General features: G+C 38.5%; 1 protein-coding gene across 2 annotated transcripts in view; it reads right to left on the minus strand.

Moving 5' to 3' along the window:
* The window catches only part of LOC111600626 (protein toll), a 52,602-nt gene extending 40,650 nt beyond the window's left edge, over positions 1–11,952 (minus strand). For both annotated transcript variants that reach the window (XM_023317038.2, XM_030224729.1), the window contains exon 1: positions 11,573–11,952. The gene's annotated coding sequence lies outside the window, so the exon portion shown is untranslated. The remainder of the gene's footprint in view (positions 1–11,572) is intronic.
* Between the last annotated feature and the right edge of the window lie 7,256 nt (positions 11,953–19,208).

Below are 19,208 nucleotides of genomic sequence, written 5' to 3' on the forward strand. Positions count from 1 at the left end.
CCGAATCATGACAGCAACAAAAGATGACAAGTAGCAGGCGAATAGCCATATGTTTTTTTAGCTAGAAGATTGAAGGGAAATTGCAACTCCTTTTTCGATAATTAATTTAAAATTCGAAATGAAAATCACAAATTAGAATACATTTATGATATCTAGAGTACTTGCGCTAAGAATCGTTTGCTTAAAAATTATATTAAAAATAGCAGAGCATATGTAAGCTTTCCAAAATGACATGACTATACATCAGAGTCCTGAAGCAAAAACCTATCCCTCACTCAGTCACTGACAATTTTATTGAGGCTCTTTTGAGTGCGGGGCAAAGCACATACTGTGGCAGCATTTGTGGGGCGCTAGGCAAACAAGTCCCTTTATGTTTTTGTTTGGCATACGGGTATATAAAAAATATATACAAAATTCAATTTGTTTGTGTGAATTTCTTGACTCGCGACTGCTGCAAATAAAATCTACATAAAATACGCCTCCTACTCCTCAGCCGCCATCCCTTCGCTGTTCGCTCAAATGTTGTCGCTTGATTTGTTTGCTCTGGAGGGACATGCCTCCCACTCAAGCACATTTTGGCTCCCTTCCCGTCAACATCTTCCCATCTAATGGTGCCCGCCCAGCTGTTTGCCTCTTTTGACACTTTGACTCCAGAGGGCCCGCCAGGCTTAATATAAATAAATAAAATATTTTGCGGTTGCTTGACGGCACTCGTGCTGTTGGCAAATTAATTGAAAAAGATTTTTTCCTTTCAATTTTCCTCTGCTTAAAATACGTTTGTCAAACGCAAATCAATTCCATTTATAAGTAGTCACTAAATGCGAAAGAGAAAATAATAATGGATCTCAATGGATCTGCGTTTGATTGAATCAAATATGTAGCCATTGTGTGTGCGTGTGTGTGAGTGCGAGAGAGTGTGTATGTGCAATTAAGGCCATCTATATGGCTAAATAAGCCAAAGGCTGGCTTCGACAATTTCGATGTGCCTGCAAGTGAAACTGAGCCGAAGTCTTGCTCTCAGGCATTCCTGTCACGATTTTCGATTTGCTTTGCTTTTAAAACACCCGTGTGTGCTACATGTGTGTATAGGGGTGTGTGTGAGTGTCTTATTTACAATCAATTGTGCTTTAGACGTATTGGTCTAGAAACTTTTCTAAAATGCCGCAGTACATCTACGTACATCTTCTACTCTGGGAATAAATCGAGGCACGGACCAAATCTTGAGAAACAAGCGCTTAATTTAATTTATTTTTTTCCCAATTCGTTGTTGGTCTTGTTGTTTTTTCGTTTTTTTTTTTCTTTGTATTTGTTGTTGTCAGGCACGAAATGTAGCTCATTAATTTTGTTTTATTTCATTTTAGAGCCGCTTCAATTGGCATTAAATGTTCGAGGATTTCTAATGAGGGCAACCCGGAGAAAAGTCAGCAATTTTTGGGCTATTTGGCTTTAAATTTTATGCAATTCACGTTTCTCTCGCTGTGTGCTGGTGTGGTGGGATGTCTGGGTTTTCTGACTGTCATCAATTGTTGGCCAGCTGGGAAAGTTTTCTTATTGCTTGTACTAATGATAATTGATATTATAATTGAGTTTTATCAAATCGATATTTCCTCGATGCGTCAATTTTCAATTTGTTTGCGCACAGCATTACTATTAGCCCTATCCGCATGTTAAGCTGCATGACGAATAAACTCTTTTTATTTAGGTTCCCACTAAGTGCTTGCTCGCCAAGGTGGGAAAGTTTTGAATCCCATAGATCCAGAGAAGCTGAACTAAATTTCAAGTGCTTGTCCAGGTATCTTTTGACAATCGAAAAGAAGAATGATTTGGATAATGAGACCTGTCTGTCATTTGAATTGGCATTAAGTTTCAAGCAGGAAGCTTCTTTCAAGTAGATCATCACAAAAGCTGAGGCACTAAGCCCGCGCATTACTCACTCGCTCACTCTATTGTTGTGCAGCTCATCAAATGCTTACCTGCAAATAAGAATTAAAGAGTGGGTTAGCAAACAGTCTGATTGATAGTGTTGTGGGGCGCACGCTAATTGTTTCGCCTCTGAACTACTGTGGGACACAGTCTACAGGCTACAGGATACAGCGTTCAGCGTACAGAGTACAGAGGTCCTGTCCCTGCGGGCATAATTGATCAATATTTAGCATGCCAACAGACAGACGTTGAGTGTCGACAGGCAAAATGGCAGACATGCAAACAAGTCATCAAGGTGGCAAAAATAAAACCAGCAAACCAACTGCGTCTCTGCTTTGACTCAAACTTTAAGAGTTCTATGTCTTAAAGAAACGCCTAGCACACAGAACTGTGGAACAAACTGTGCCAATGGCCATCAAAGCAAATATTTTTAAAGCGAAAAATATATTTTCTAAGAAATTTAGATTAGAATTGAGTTCAAGCTTCCAGTAGATGGATTACCAAATACAAATTAAGACTTTTTTATTTAAATAACTTTCAAGTAAAATTTCCTGATGGCAATGGCACATTTCAATCAATCGGCTTCAGCTTTTACTATTTTCTTCTGCCATAGCAAGCAGAAATAGTTTCCGTTGAGCCCTCTGCCATCATCTCTGGATCCTTTTAAGAATTATAAATTTCAATTTATACTTTTCATTCGTTTGTTGTGTGCACTGCCAGCCAAACACAAGCAGCAAAATTGTCATTATCTTTTAATTAACTTTCTCGAGCATTGCAAATGAAAGTTTTTTTATTATTATTATTATTTCTGTGCTCTAACCGGATTGGAGGAGTCTGTTTTGTGTTTATCTTATGATTGCTTTTAGTTTTGCCCGACAGTTTTCCATGGCAAACAGAATTTTCCTTTTCATTATGCTAATGTTTGCCAGGCTAAATAATTGTCAAGCGCAATAAACTGGGAGGACGACAAATGTTGAAAAGTAATTGCGAAACGAGACATCTGGATTTTAAAAAGACAAATGATAAAAGCGGCAATGGGAACAACGAGAAGTCGTTTCCAACTTTAAGCCAATGTTTGTTTGTTCCCCCTCACCACCTCCCTTTCCCATCAGTTGTATAAGCCGCTTAGTGTAACTACCAGCATAGGCCGCTTGTTGGCTTTCCCACGTTGATTGAATGATTAACATAATCGAAATATAAATACAAAAGAAATCCAAATGGAAAATATAATTTTGGTCAGCCACAAAATCGTATTAAATCAAACAAAGTTCTTTCCAAAGCTTAATTGAATTACACCAAAGATTTTCTCTGTTGCTACAAAGCCACCTTTTGGCTGCCACGATCACGAAACATGAGACCCCGTTAGGCATGAGTAAGCCACAAAGTTATTTCCGAGTGCATCGTGTGGTAGCAATTCTTGGTTTCTTTATCGAGTACTGTGAGTAGGCAGCACCCAGATAGAATAGAATAGAGTAGAATTTGACAGACTTAATAAGTTAGGATCTCTTCAAAGAACTTTAAGCTGCAGGTTCATTCAACTTGCTTCTCCCATGTTCTATGACTGCGCCATAAGTTCGTTGGACGAGCATAAAAATGTCGGAGCGGTACGATATGTTGCCCTGTTCTTGGATTGATGTCATTAAAAAACATGAAAAGCGCTTTCGGTTGATAATATCAACATGCGGCTTGTTAAATAATTTATGCGCATTGTGCCAACAATAACAGTAATTAATGTGATAACGCATTGAATATTTACTGTGATGTGAACAACAGCCAAATCAATACGCAAAACCCGTCCCAACAGCCCTGCCCACGCGTCTCAATCCAAAGCTTGTACCAAAACGACAGAAGAAAACAATCATTAACCCAAGTATGTGTCTTCAGAAGAGCGATGCATAGAGTGAGTTCTGGGTGAGAGTGGGCAAAACCCATAGACGAAACAGAGCTTCAAATATGGCAGCGAGAAGTATACCCGCAGCGCAATACCCTACTTTTTACGTGGACATAGCTAAAGGGCATCAAATGGGGCGGTACAGATAAACAAGATACTATCATTAATCATAGAAACCAAAGTTGCTGAATAAAACTAAAAATAAGTAATAATCTGTGACTTTAAAATAAAATATAGGTAAATACATGTGTCCATTTGTGACATGTAGCAAAACATTTGTCATTAATATTATAACTGACATTGGTTTCATTGATTGATTGATGAATTGATTTGTTAGATCTATGTAAAAGTAGATTCTGTGCTAAGCTGATTTCTTAAGTTTTATATCGCTATTTTCTATCCTCTGCACAAAACCTATATACCCGATCTCACTTTAAAAACTAGTTTATTTAAATAAACGAACAACTTAAAATCAATTTTATGTTTATGACACTCTTTTTTATTGTCTTCTTCTTCTTTTTCTTTTGTACTCCGGCGAGTTCTTAGCGCGACGCACCGCACAGCGGGTCAGTTTTTAAATGTCCATTCGTAAACTTTATGACACAGATAGAGATTTATATATATGTATATGCATGTGTGTGTGTGTTCGATTATCTCTGACCACACGTCGCTGTTGACTGTTGGGTGGGTTCGTAACGGGGTCATAAGGTCGTAAAGCAACGCAACGCCGATTTTAATAGCATTCTAAGCAGCAAAGCCATTCGACCCATGGTCCTATTTACATATGTATGTGGGCGAGTTTCAACTGTATGTATATGTGTATGCGTGTATGTGTGTGTGCATATATAATTTGTGTTCTGATGTTTAAGCAAATGCCAAATCACACTTAAACATGAGTCACCAGAGCCATTAAAATTGCAGGAATTGGCCATTCCGCTGTCCACAAAACAGATTACAATATAATTTCAACTGTCCCCAGCAATCAGTAATATATAATTCAAAGAGTGCCAATTTATTTTCACCTTTACGTATAGAATATACGACAACTGATTTTCTAGAAACTGTTTGGTTGAATGGGCAACCACCTTTTCTCAGGGTATGTAATTATTAAGGCGCTGCCCGCTCCCAGAGGAACCCGACGCATTAGCCAGCCGAGCGTTGAGTGTGCGAGGCGAAATGTTACTCCGGGGACTTATTTTATCAGACCTTGGTCATCGTTTGTCCAGTTTTTACCTATCTCAACGCCGCTAATCAGCGGCTTCCATCTACTGCCAGTTCCTCAAGTGTTCCTCAAGTGTTTAAGGGACATCGCTCAGCCAGGCATGACGTTTGTCTTTTTATTCGTGCCTGCGCCCACATATTATATGAGCGCTTGAGTGCTTCGTGGAGAGCTCGTTAATTACTGAATGCATCGTGGAATATATTTGAGTTCTCATCATGTTTGAGTACTCATCTTTAACTGCCTAAGACTCTGTCAACCTTTGGTATTATTGGCAGAAAGGGCATATTTTATTTGCTTAGATATCAGTCTAAGCCAAGACAAAACCATGACAATATTTTCTGTAATTTAAAAATGCTTTTATATAAATGTAATACTTTTACTTCTCTTCCTCTATCTATAGCTGGCTTCAAACGCAATCAAGCGTCTTCAAATTCCCATTTCTTATGTTCCCATTGTTGACGTTCTACTTCCTATCCATTTTTACGTTAATTTTTAATATGAAGAGCGCATTTTGGCTGCCTGATGGTCGGCATACATTAAAATTGGCTTTAATTTAAATTATGAAGAAATGGTCATTAGGGGATAGAGCAGAGGTCAAGTAGTCGCCAGGCCCTGACGCCTGTCTGTCGCCTGGACTGCTAATGAAGTTCAAATATTTAGGGAATTAGGCAGCGGAAAGACTCAAAATTCGAAGTTGGAAAACCTTTGGCGCTTCATGCTAATGACAAATGCTTTTATCTTTGCAAACACAAAACGGCAAAAAGATAAAAATAATATGAGAAAAATTAAACGAAAAATTGCTGGAAAGCTGCTGCTGCGGATGCTGCTGCCACTCGTGTAATTATACCCTTTGCATAGGGCGTTATAAATACATAATGAAGTTTGCAAACTTTGCCAGAAATTTTATGTGGAAGTGGGCAAGTCAACTGACCTGTAAAATTTAAAATGCTAAACGGAGAGGAATGATAATCTTTGCCAATAACTGATTGGCTAAGGAAAGGTTGTAAGTTTTAAAAATGAATTTAAATCTTAATCTTAATAATCTTATAATCAGGATGAGGTAGTCTATACGAGCCCCAACCACTATTAATTCGAACAGCATGTTTTTTTTGCAGTGCGCAATGTTTAACACACTATATTATCAATACTACTAAAGATAACACATACCAATGCATTTCGTCTCAAAGAGAATTTTATTCTCTTCACGACGAAAAAAAAAGTTTTGCTCTATTTCCAACAACAACAAAAATATGAGTAATTTATTCAAACGGTTTGCTTAAGAGATAAGAAAAAAGTGACCACTATTAATTCGAACGCGGCGTAAGCTTACCTTAATCTCAAGAAGAGCAAAACAAAAGCAACTAATGTAACGGAATCATTATCTAGTTATGATCTGCAAATAATGTCACAATACAGCATGCAAAAAAATTTTAGAATTGCTGCAGATCAGTAGAAGTTTAGCAACGATGGTTCGTGGTAAACCTATTTCTAAAGAAATCAGAGTATTGATTAGGGATTATTTTAAATCTGGAAAGACACTTACGGAGATAAGCAAGCAATTAAATTTGCCTAAGTCGTCTGTGCATGGGGTGATACAAATTTTCAAAAAAAATGGGAATATTGAAAATAACATTGCGAATAGAGGCCGAACATCAGCAATAACACCCCGCGACAAAAGACAACTGGCCAAAATTGTTAAGGCTGATCGTCGCCAATCTTTGAGAAATTTGGCTTCTAAGTGGTCGCAGACAATTGGCAAAACTGTCAAGCGAGAGTGGACGCGACAGCAATTAAAAAGTATTGGATATGGTTTTTATAAAGTATGTTTTGTTATTACCTGTGCATCGTACCCAATAACTTACTCGTAATCTTACTCGTAGGCCAAGGAAAAACCCTTGCTTACGCTTCGTCAAAAAAAGAAGCGTTTGCAATGGGCTCGGGAAAGGATGTCTTGGACTCAAAGGCAATGGGATACCATCATATTCAGCGATGAAGCTAAATTTGATGTTAGTGTCGGCGATACGAGAAAACGCGTCATCCGTAAGAGGTCAGAAACATACCATAAAGACTGCCTTAAAAGAACAACAAAGTTTCCTGCGAGCACTATGGCACAAAGGATTAGGAAAACTTCATTTCATTGAAGGGACAGTTAATGCTGAAAAATATATTAATATTTTACAAGATAGTTTGTTGCCATCAATACCAAAACTATCAGATTGCGGTGAATTCACTTTTCAGCAGGACGGAGCATCATCGCACACAGCCAAGCGAACCAAAAATTGGCTGCAATATAATCAAATGGAGGTTTTAGATTGGCCATCAAATAGTCCAGATCTAAGCCCAATTGAAAATATTTGGTGGCTAATGAAAAACCAGCTTCGAAATGAGCCACAAAGGAATATTTCTGACTTGAAAATCAAGTTGCAAGAGATGTGGGACTCAATTTCTCAAGAGCATTGCAAAAATTTGTTAAGCTCAATGCCAAAACGAGTTAAATGCGTAATGCAGGCCAAGGGCGACGTTACACAATTCTAATATTAATTAAATTATTGTTTTAAGTATGATAGTAAATCACATTACGCCGCGTTCGAATTAATAGTGGTCACTTTTTTCTTATCTCTTAAGCAAACCGTTTGAATAAATTACTCATATTTTTGTTGTTGTTGGAAATAGAGCAAAACTTTTTTTTTCGTCGTGAAGAGAATAAAATTCTCTTTGAGACGAAATGCATTGGTATGTGTTATCTTTAGTTGTATTGATAATATAGTGTGTTAAACATTGCGCACTGCAAAAAAAACATGCTGTTCGAATTAATAGTGGTTGGGGCTCGTATACTCTGAATAAGTAACTCTCTGTATTTCATAGTTCCATCTCTTGTTTCTCATATTGTTCATTAGAGTATTCAAGCTTCGACTTAAGTCTAACTGCTTGGCTAGTTTTTATTTTTGGTCGCCTCATGCTGACCCTAATCATTATGCTGGGCCTGGCTCGGCCTAGCTAGTGAAAAGCGTCAGCAGGAGCAGAATGAGAGAGAGAGAAAGAGTGGTAAATAGAATAAGCGGGGGGTTAGAGAAAGCAGCAGCTTGGGACCGTGAAAATTACACGTTTTTTGCTTTGAGGTTACAATATTACAAGCCAGGTGGGTGGGTGCCCGCTCGCCAGGTGGACGGTGCCTTAAATTTATGCATTTTTTTTACGTTTATGTTGCTTTAATTAAATTTCTCTTTTTTTGGCCGCTAATTTCGACGTTTAGGCGCGTCTAATGTTTCTTGTGGTTCTGTTACTTTCAGTGAAATGAGAAAATATGCTGAAAATGTAGCTGGCACGTAGGCGTGGCAGCTAATTGGCCCGCCAGAGGTTTATTATTTATACATTCCTGTTTTTTATATTATTTTCACCCGGTGTGGGGTATATGGCCATAATTTATGTCTTATTTACACAAAGCGCATGTGACAACAGCTGGTTGGGCTGGGTTTAATTACGAAATCGATTTATAAAACAGCCGCTAATCAAGTCGCTCGATACGGTAGGTTACACAAAGGAGTCAGCTAGACATGGTTTAGCAGCGATCAGGTGCATGCCGTTTTATAAACATTCTCGAGCTCATCGACGGGGTAGAATTCAAAAGAATAAATATATAAGGCAGTCGAGCTCAGGTAGGGACCACAAACAATGCAGCCAAAGTCAACAGATAGCGTTGGAAAAATAAATGAGTTTTTCCACTCCCTGTGCAGCTGATGAAGGCATTAGGCAAGTGGAAAATTGTGCATTGTAGACGTTCATAATAGAACTATAAACCCATGAGACGACGCGTCGTAAAAGCCATAAGAATGTCGTGAAACGGGAAACGGGGTTTTACATCAATTCATGATTAAATAGGAAAATGAATAAATTAATTCAATTTCGACTCGTTCGGCTAGTTTTAAGATCTTAATTAAAGAGAAGCCCACGAGTCGTGCAATCTTGTGACGTCGATGAGCTGATCTTTGCGCTCTTTAGCTACGGAATCGACTACAGTTGATAAAGCTACTTAAGACACTGCGTTGAAGTGAGTGCGAGAGAGAGAGAGAGAGAGAGAGAGGATGAGAGCGCGAGATAGAGTGGCTTGCAATCAGCTGAGCGTGCCAGCAAAAATGGCGGCCAAGTGAGTTGCTTTCGTGCGTTAGAGCAACAGGCGTTTGCTCAGCTGCTGAGTCATTGGCAAAAGCAGAAACTGATGCACTGAGAAAAAACAAAGGGTTCACTACTTTAAAAAATATAATAATAACTTAAATAGCATATGCAAAAAATTGCATTAAATGTTTTTAAAATGAAAGTCAACACCTTTAATAATTTTCTTTTTAAGTCACTCAATTTCGCTTAGTGTAAAGACAATTGCTTAATGTCAAAAACAGCTGCCAAAGAGTATAAAATAAATATTTGAAAAAAAGCTACGAGGCGGAGCAATTTTTATTGAATTTGAAAGTTTTGCTTAAACGTACAACAATGCAGAACATATGTACTTAATGTACATACACATGTACGTACATACATGCATATATGTGTCGGCTCGCATACAACTACATTTGTATCTAACTTAAAAAATAAAATAAACACTGTCATAAACAACACAAAGGCAACAAACAAACAATATTGAGTGTCATTGTTGCAAAAAGTAAAAACAAACAAATAAAAAAATGACACACACACACATATATATAGTGAAATACAGATGTCATGTCGTTTCACAAATGGTTTTTTAAATTTTTGCTGACGAACTTTTACTGTGTGGGCCCGCTGGCCATGGCAATAACCGTAACTGCCATTACAATTATAGCAACTTTCTACTAACGTGGCCCTAACTAGATCGAAAAAGGCCATGTCGAAGCATCTTGAGCATTTTGTCTTGCCGCTTTTCCCCATGTTGCTGTTGTTGCTGCTTAGCAGACGGTTAAATGACTTCCGTGGCAAACTGAAACTTGATTTATCTTCTGTTGGCCCATTGTTGTTGCTGCTGTTGTTGTCTTTCATCTGAGATGAGTTTAGAAAAACAAACTGACCCAAATCTAATCTAATGGCAGAGTGCGGCCAAAGTCTTACAAAAAAGGATTAAATAGATTACAATATTTACAGCCTTTACCAAAGTACTAAGAATAAATATGAATATTAGTAAAATCATAATATATAAATGGACATAAAATTGTGTTTAATATTCTGCAGTTGATGAATATTACTATAAACTTGTTAAAGAATTAAAGTTAGTTATAATAAGAATTCCAAATTTTCTATTTATAGAAATATATATATCAATAAATATATGTATTTAAATCAAGAACTCTCCTCCAGCCAGCCAGAGATTGATAAGGTCTGAGCTCTCTGAACCCCTAAAGCTTATCAACTGGAATGTTTTTAAGTAAATTTCAAAGCGTTTTTCAACGATTGTTGTTTAACATTTGTACACACATTTTGTTGTTCATTTATTTACTTAGGTCGTAAAATATGTGGATAACGTACTTATTATATTTTAATCGAATTATTAAAACCGAGAAATTAAATCAATAAAAGTCCACAAGCCGTCATTTTTATATAAACAGTTTTTGATTTCATATTTTCAAATTGATTTTCATGATGTATATTTGTATGTAGAAAAAAACATTCAGTTATCGCCGTGGGTCAAATAATTGTTTATTTAGCATTGTGCCGTTGCTTTCGTCACGGGTAATGCGTTAAGTTGGCTGCACAGCATGTTCCCCGTAAATTCCCAATTAGAATTTCATATCATATGCATTTAATTTGCTTTAAGGCCGGCTCAGTTGCGCACGATAATCAACCATAGAAATTCCCACCTTTTCTGGCCACAAAAACACATCAAGAGTGCAAGTAAAAAAACCTGTTGAGCGAAGAGCAAAAACTTTTATTGTGACCACACTGCTGTTGTTGTTATTGTTTACTCTTAAACAGGTTCTGCAAAAACAAATGAACACACACATACTCATATATGCAGACATACGCATGTTGACTGAGTGCTGATATGTTGAGCTTTTAGCTAAGCTTACAAAAGCGTGCGACAGATCAAACTTTGGCTTACGAAAAAAAGGCAAGACAGAAAAAGAAGGCAATAGAGACGAACGAAGCACGCGCCAAGGCCATATGCAGTTAGATTTGCGAAACAACAGTTAAAGAGAGTCGCGGAAATAATGCATAAAAATAATAGATAACAAGTGCTTTGACTGATTGTGTAACTGTAACAACAGTTATTTCCAGCTTACACTCTGCCATGGGAGAGCGCAAATTAACCGCTTAAAACACCAGCTACAAACACCAACAACTAACACTGATCTACATACAGGTCAAAGCGAGACGGCTAACCAGTGTCAGAGCGAAACAGACCGACAGAAGAGTGCGCGCCAAGCGTAGCTTAGACGCAGAAAGCAACGCTCAAAAAGAGACATTAAATATGAAAAAAGTAGAGTTACAAGTAACGGGGTTCAAAGTGTAATGCAAACATGAAAGCACTCGTCTGTGTGAGTGATTATAATATGGCTGTAAATACATACCGTTTTAAAAGCTCTGCGTGGTGTGAATTATTTAATCCACAATTTGTTATTGTCTTCAACTGTTTTTGTTGTTCACGCACACTCAAAATTGTTAAGCAAGCAGCACAACAGAAAATTTAGTTGTTTTATTTTTGTTTTTGTTTGTAATTTGCTTTTGGCAAATATTTATTCCACACTTTCACACATTTGCATTAAATTGCGTTACTTGCTTTCATTTGCTGTTCAACGCATCACTTGCCAAAACCTTTTGCTGGCCACAGAAAAACCAACTGCCAATTGCTCGAAAACACACGAACTACACGAGCGACGGGGCTTGAAGATATTCACAGACTATAATTTTATTGCTTCTGCCAAGCGCTATGCGTGCGCACACGACGGCCGCTGTTAATACACTGACGCGACAGAACCGTTTGACTAGCATGGGACGCGCTTAGCAGTGCTGAGAGCACTCGCTTACATTCCGAAGAGAGTTTTTAACAGTGCGTCGTGTGTGGAAGAGAAACTCTCAAGCTAATTATGTTATGCCTCACATATTGTTTGTGTTATTTTGGGAGATTTGATTTGTGCAATGAAGCTGCAATTGAGAAATTATATATTGTTACTAAATTTATATATATAATTTAACAAAATAAATTGCATACACATATATACATATATATTCTTGTTGACAATAATTTTTAAAATTAAATCAAAATAAACATTTAATAAAAGAATGTTCTCTTAAACTGAGCTTCTCTTTCGGTGAAGATAAATACAGGTTTTTCGTACACAGTATAAGAGCAGCTGTAGCAGACTGAATAACAGAGTCTGTGTTTATGTTTGTGTGTGTGTGTTAGAGACAACTTGTTTTGTTTTGGGCAAATGCCGGTGCTTGTTGTTGGTGCTATTATTGCTGTTTAGTTAGTTCTTGTTATGTTTATGGCCCAAACTCTAACTAGTTGGCGACCCAGAGGCAGCGGCTGATTACAGTTATTACGGCATAATTGTGAACGAGCATCCCTCTGAGACAATTTCAGCCCGAATACAATTTACACTCTCATGCATTTTGGTCCCGAACTAAGTGAATGCAATTTGAATGCAATTTGTAGAGCTTTTGCTGCTGTTGTTGTTGTTGTTGTAACTTGCACCAGTTAAATATATTTATGTGTCTTGGCATATGTATAGACACGCGAAAGTCTCTGAATTCGTTAAGTCATTGGGAATGAATATCGTGATATGTTCTAAGTGCCTGATCAGACGAGCTTTCGATTGACGAAAGGGGATTTTTGTTGGCTTACTTAGCAATGTGAAACAGCACAAAAACTGGTTAGCGACTTATGAATAAATTTACAAATATTCCATGAAACCAAATTTAGAAATAAAGATAAAGATAAACAATAAAAATACATGTGCAAACAGATACAGATACAGACACAGATTTAGATGCAGATACAGATACTGAATTAGACACAGATTCAGATACAGATACAGATACAGATATAGATGCAGATACAGATACTGAATTAGATACAGATTCAGATACAGATACAGATATAGATGCAGATACAGATAAATAAGCAGATACAGATACATATACAAATGCAGCTATAGATACATATATAGGTACAGATACTGATACTGAATTAGATACAGATAAATGTGCAGATACAGATACATATAGATACAGATACAGTTACATAGGCATATCTACCAAGCGAGGCAGAAGTCACATTCAGTTGAAAATATATTTGAAGATACAGATATAGATATTCAGATACAGCAGAAGGTTCGTTTGGCAGATACAAATACAGTTACCTTGCGTAAAAGGCATTGCTAATTGTTCGATGTTCATTCGGAATTTTCCAGATGCTAAACTTAAGGCATATTTTGTCCGCAAACATGTATTTGCCAGAGCCGCAGCCAGAGCTAGAGCCGCAGCCTGGAGGCGCTGGAAAAGTCCTTATCATGTCCGCACATTATTCTGCTTAACAAGGCGCACAGGGAAATGCCCGCACACACACACACACACACACACACACACAGCACAGAGATATTTATTAGCGTACGAAAAAAATTTCACTTTGAATTTGTGCCGAAAATTTAATTTGATTTCATTTTCATCAAATAGTGCAACAAATGAATTTTGTACGTGCCACAAATGCCAGAAATGCGAGAGAATTGAAATGGGGAGCGAAGAAAGCAGCAGGGCTGAGGCAGGGGCAGGGGCAGGGGCAGGGGCAGGGGCAGGGGCATAGGTGGTGCGGGCAGCGGCAAATTTAGGAGTCCAGGACCCACATGTGTGTGTGAGGCAGAGATTTGTGAGCATTTGTGTGCGGCGCTTTGTTGCGTGGTTGGCCACGACACACGCAGCACGCAGTACGCAGCGTGTGGCGAGCGGCGAGCGGCACGAAGAACCATAAATTCCAGCCGCTCAATAAACTAATGGCAATTTGTATCTGAAAGATACATGCAAGCGAAGTTCGATTCCAGCTGCCTGCCTGCCTCTCACGTACCAAATTATATATCTGTTATTTGTCTGTGTGTGTGTGTGTGTGTGTGTGTGGGTGTGTATTCGTTATTAGTTTTCCTTTTTTCCGTTTCGCTTCGTTTTCAATCCTTGTGACACTTTTATCACACACGTTCGACTCATCAAAAAGTTAACGACGATAATGACAAACATTTCAAAAGCAAACACTCGCCGTTTGGTGGCATGCAACGAGGCTCCAGCAGCCAGCCAGCCAGCCAGCCAACCAGCCAACCAGCTCAACTAGCAACAACACCAGAACCAGAAAGAACACAGGGTTCGGCTGCCCCTGCCTCGCGCAGAATGTCTGTGTGTCCACTGATAGATAAATATCTCATTTATAAGGTCTGTCTTTGTTGTTGTGGGCAAACACCTTAATTAACTTTTTTTCTCTTGTATACCCTCTATGCGACACAGTGGGGTATGTCACGTCAGTGTTAAGGAGGAGTAAGGCAGTGGTTACATTATTAATTATATTTATTTTATGTATTTTATACGTATCTGACTAGGTGCTGATCGTATAGAGTATTTGCCTCTCTAAGGTGTGTCCAAGACTTGTGTGTGATAAAAAGGTGAAAGAAGGCGATAGACTTCATCTTGATTGACTTCTTTTTTTGTGCAACAAATAATTTGTTATGCATTTATTTATTTAATAGGAAGAGTATATTTCTCTCGTAAGCAATTGCTTTATACTTGATATTTTCGAATGTGGTCAAAGTGAATATGTTTAATTAACCCTTTAGCAACACATATACCGGGTATATGGAAGTCGTGCAGTCTCTCATTAACAGCCAATAGCCTGCATCATCATCAGCATCTGCACAACAAGATTCTTATTTAGAATCTGCATAATCTTAGCTCGTCTTACAACTAAATACAGGGTATTTGCAAGTCTGGCAGTCGCTAATGAACCTGCAATTCACTTGTATCACGAACATCTTCAGTTTGAGCGGCATTTCTGTGGCTGTTCCTGTTGGCCGTGTATTAACTTGTAGCTCCACAAGACTTGACTTATTTATTAGGGTTATTTGGCTAGTTATGCTCATGTATGTGTGTGTCTGGTTGTCCTTTAGCACGCATACGCTCAACTACCTGCTCATTTTCACCTGAGTACGTGTTAATTTCGTCTATTTATCTTTCTTTCATTTCGGTTTCTTTTCTTTCAGATTTCCTCGTTGTTGTTGCAGCTAAATAGAAAAAACTTATATAAATAAAGCTGATATGGGGGTCAGTCAGAATTGAAATTCCAATTAACAGTTGTCAGCCAGTCTCAATGTATCTGTAGCTCGAGCTGTGACTGTTTCTGTATCTGTATCTGTATCTGTATCTGTATCTGGGCTTTGGGCACGTTCAACTTTGACGTTGACTTTTTGGTGCGGCTGGGAAGTTGAGCTATGTATGTACGTGGGAAATGCAAATGCTTAGTCAATTTACAGTTTAAACAACACTGAAAGAGAGTGAGCAAGAGAGCGAGAGTGCGAGTGAGAGGGCCACAGGCAGAGGCAGAGGCACAGACTCTGCTGCTGGGTAAGACAGGAACAAACAAAGGCGTCGATTTGTATCTCAAGTGTACACAAATTCAACTTGCAGCCGAGACCTTTGTTTAGACGCTTTCCTTTTCGTTGCAGCATTGTTTTTGTAGTTATTATAATTTTAAGTCTTCCTATTTATATTTTCTTCTGGTGGTTGTTGCTGTTGTTTCTAAGTATTTGGTCTGGAGTTTGTTTTCGTTTCGCTTCGACATTTGATACGATTTCGCTGCCAGTTGCTAAAGTTACGCGCCTTGTTTTCACTGCGAGGCGTCGAGATGTGCCACGCCCAGTGTTTCTGCTGTCAAGTGGGCGCTGGCATATGCAAAGCATGTGTAGCAGCAACAGCTACCAGTTGGCTGTCGGCGATTGCCAATTGCCTGGCCGGAAGTGCGGCCTCTGCCTCTCTCTCCCTCTCTCTCGCTCTCTCTGTGTTGCCCTTTGTGTGCCGCATCAGCTGCAAGCGCACGTAACTTGCATCATGTTGTAGCGAGCGCGCATGCCACAAAGGTCTTGAGTTACTGGCTTGCAGTAATTTTTAAGCCATCTCTGCCACAGCCACACAATGAGTGAGAAATATGCAGTGGGAGCATATGCAACATCGTGTTGCACGCTGCAGTTAATTCAGCGGCACATGCAAATTGCGCGCAGCATTCGAGATTTTCAAATTGTTGCCAGGTCATGTATCGTTGCCAGCCATGTGGCAGATGTTAGAAGAAGACGCTGCGTCTGCTTGTTAAGCTGCAACTTGATGCAGCATCAAAACTGGTTTAAGCTCCCTGAAGCTAAACTCTTCTATTCAGGCAACTGAAAGCAAATCTGCTCTCGACTTCGTTTTCCATATTTCTAGTGGGAAATGCCAAGCAGTCATCGGATTTGGCCGATTTGGCAACAGCTGTTAGCTTTGACATTAGCTTCTTGATAGACAGCCGGCTAAATGTCAAATCAAATTTGACGAACACACGCAATAAAGTTGGAGAATAAATTCCTCTGGCTGTCAAAATTCTAACTAGCTGAGAATAGAGAGCAGAACTAGTATTAACTTAGCAGCAACTTTATGTGGCTGTTAGATTTAACAACCACTTCTAACTCGAACCGTTTGAAATTTAAGCAATTCTCGTAGAAGATTTAAGCGAGTTTGTGTTCTGTCTTAGGAATACTCGATAAACAAAGTAGAGCAGAAAGTATTTGTGTATATTATATATTATATTTTATATATTGTATATTATATATTATATATTATATATTATATATTATATATTATATATTATATATTATATATTATATATTATATATTATATATTATATATTATATATTATATATTATATATTATATATTATATATTATATATTATATATTATATATTATATATTATAGTAGAGTAGAGAGAATATTTTGGTTCAGCATTGCAGCCAATAACCGCTTTCATAACTTGTTGAGTCACAGCAGAGTTTGTCGTTCTCTGTTCGTATTCAGTTTCATTTCGGAGTAAGCAAAGCAAATTGATTATTTTTCGCGTACAATTTAAGGTCAGCTTTGAAATATATAATATATTTTAATTAATTATATTTCATAGCTTCTAAGCAACACAATCTGTTTGAGATCTACAAAGAGTATTTCTAATCAGTTAGTGTCACAGTCTCAAGCCATAAGTATATACATATATAACTATATATATATATACATATATATAAATATATTTATATATATAACTTTACCTGTATCAAGAGCATAACTCTCTTATCAAATTAAATATAAATAGATATTTTAAGCTAGTAAAATTTGATTCTGTGATTTTTAGATTCTTGTAATGATTGTAAACACATAAAGTTCAAGCACAATGCTCACTCCAGCTGCAGCTCCCGTTTGACTGCATTGAGTGGAGCAATTTGAAGGCGAGTCATAAACATCCTGTCGCATGGCAAACGCATAATTTACAGCAATTAGGATATGCAGACAGATATAAACAGAAATAAAGGCAATTTACGCGTTTCTATTACCATTTCATAAATTTTTCCTTTTATTTTTTTTTAATATCTAATTGATGTATCCGCCGCACTGCGAGCAGAGATCAAGGCGCATGTTGCAAACACGACGGCGAGGCAGGAGTGAAAACTGTAATTTATATGAAAATTTATGAAATCACGCCCCATTGGCAAGGCGTTGCCTGGCCGAGTGTGGCAGCGGGGCAACTAAATAAACAGAGTGGAAAACTGAAGGGCAGGCGCAAAGTGTGGCACAGTCAGGCGCAAATCCGCGTTGACATCATTTGTGCCACATGTGTGCAACAACGGCAACGGCAACGGCAACGGCAACGGCAACGGCAACGGCAACGGCAACGGCAACGGCAACGGCAACGGCAACGTTTTCTGTGGAAGCTGCAGCTAAGGAAATTAAAAATAAAAATGCGTTTTAAACACGTGCGATCTGCACTGCCTGGACGCTGAGCCAGCAACCAAGTGGCATGCCCCTTCTCAGCTGTTGCTCTCCCTCTGTCTCTGACTCTCTCCTGCTGGCGTTGGCGTTCGCGTTGTGGCTGCCACTTTGACTGACAATTAATTTCAATTGCGCATTCGCGTTAATCGCTCTAAAAAAGAATGAAAAGGGACGACGGCGGCAGCAACAGCAACAGCAACAGCAACAACAACATCATTTTTTGTTGTTGCACGCAAAACGCTTTTCTCTGTCTTGCTGCTATTTTTAATCATCTTTTCCTCTCGTTATTTTTTTTCTTTGAAGAAGAAGAAAATGTTCAGTGTGTCGTCTTTGGCTGCACGAGAGATTAAAAATATAAGTGACAGGCAGCGAACAGCCTCCAGCGCGGCTGCCGCGTCCAAAAGGAAAATGTCAAGTTCAAGAGTCGTTACAGCTGCTCCAGTTGACTGGGGCTGGCAACTGAAGTGCGACGTATGCGTGGAGCCCAGCTGAAGTAGACAAAAGACGCCAGACTGCTGCAGATTAGGAAAAGCTGAGCAAAAGTGGGAAAGGGGCAAAGCGGGCGTGTGGGGGGAGCAGGCGCAGCAGCAGCAGCAGCAACTGCCAGCTGGAAGTGGATTAATTTTGACATTTATGAGATGGAGGCTTGAAGTGTTTTAATTGCTTTACCTACTTATGTTGCCTGCTGAAAATCAACAGCAGCAGCAACAGCAGCAGCAGCAGCAACAACTTCCTAGTGCTGATGATAATGCAGAATGGGGCACGTGTCTATACAATGGGCAACAAATGGAAATTAAGTGCATTGGCCGCATAAGAATCACGCACAATCTGCTTGCAATACACTGAGAGAAAATACAAAAATTAAGCAATTGCACATATGCCACACACATGTGCATGCCCTGTATATTGAAGCGCATTTAATGGGCGTATTAAAATATATTTCAGATTTTTAAAAGGACACAACAGATCGAACTTCATTTAAGAGAATTGTTGGGCTAAGTTTTGAGTGTCGAGGCGTCAGACTTAAAGTAGAATATGATATAGAAGACCTTGATGTTTGTTGCTTATATACTGCCCTGAGTAGGGTATTTAGTAGTCATGCTTATAATATTGAAATCAATGAAAACTTCTTAAGAAGTTGAGAGTTGAGTTGAGAAGTTGTCAAGT

The sequence above is a fragment of the Drosophila hydei genome, unplaced genomic scaffold (assembly GCF_003285905.1).
Source record: "Drosophila hydei strain 15085-1641.00,03,60 unplaced genomic scaffold, DhydRS2 tig00008119-arrow-pilon, whole genome shotgun sequence".
Classification (NCBI taxonomy): domain Eukaryota; kingdom Metazoa; phylum Arthropoda; class Insecta; order Diptera; family Drosophilidae; genus Drosophila; species Drosophila hydei.